General features: G+C 34.8%; 1 long non-coding RNA gene across 1 annotated transcript in view; it reads left to right on the top strand.

Moving 5' to 3' along the window:
- The window catches only part of LOC108750129, a 3864-nt gene extending 3127 nt beyond the window's left edge, over positions 1–737 (top strand). The window contains exon 3 of the long non-coding RNA XR_001939413.1: positions 376–737. This is a non-coding gene — a long non-coding RNA (uncharacterized LOC108750129). The remainder of the gene's footprint in view (positions 1–375) is intronic.
- Positions 738–871: the final 134 nt, after the last annotated feature.

The following is an 871-nucleotide window of genomic DNA, read 5'->3' as shown; positions in this document are numbered from 1 at the left end:
ATAAACACTATTCACATTTTCAGCCGCCTGGCTTGCGTTTTCGCCTTTATCGAAGAAAAACTGTAAAATATGGCGTATTTTCTCTTTGTTGGTGTCCATCTTTGACACGCGCTCAAACAATACTGACTCAAGCAATCACAAAACTGTCTGAGAAGTTTTTTTAGTACGAAATCTTATCTTTCTAACGCCATTTGGCGTAACCCGATCGCACTTAAACAACGCGAGATACAAATTACTAAAGCCACCTATTGAAAAAATAATAGATTTCTTTTTACTACACCTAATATATAGGCATAATAAATAGGGTAGCTTATTTTTTCTATTAATTTTTATTGTAATTTTTACTTAAATTCATAGTACATTATACTATTATAGGAAAGACATGATAAAGTTATTCTTCTACATGACAACGCTCGGCCTCATATCGCAAAAGTGGTAAAAAAATATTTGGAAACGGAATCAAATGGAATGTTTTACCGCACCCGCCGTATTCTCCGGACATTGCTCCTTTTGATTACTGGTTGTTCCGAAGTATGCAGCACGATTTGGCAAGTCACCGGTTCACTTCTTTCGCAGAAATCGAAAATTGTCTCCAAACTTGGATCGCCTTCAAAGATGAGTCATTTTTTTGAAATGGAATTCGAAAATTGCCTGAGAGATGAGAAAAAGTAGTAGCCAGCGATGGACAATATTTTAATTAACCTGTTCATTCATTTTGTTTTGAAATAAATGCATTTTTGAACACACAAAAAATGGACCGAACTAATTTGTACTCCCAATACAATTGTCACAGAATTAAAATGTTTTTGGGATTTTCGTGTGTTTTTGCCATTGCTTTTCACGTGTTGGAGCATCGGTATTCTTTCTTTTT

The sequence above is a fragment of the Trachymyrmex septentrionalis genome, unplaced genomic scaffold (genome assembly GCF_001594115.1).
Source record: "Trachymyrmex septentrionalis isolate Tsep2-gDNA-1 unplaced genomic scaffold, Tsep1.0 scaffold321, whole genome shotgun sequence".
NCBI classification, from domain to species: domain Eukaryota; kingdom Metazoa; phylum Arthropoda; class Insecta; order Hymenoptera; family Formicidae; genus Trachymyrmex; species Trachymyrmex septentrionalis.
The sequence above is the reverse complement of the archived record's forward strand: the minus strand, read 5'-3'. Positions and strand labels throughout refer to the sequence as shown.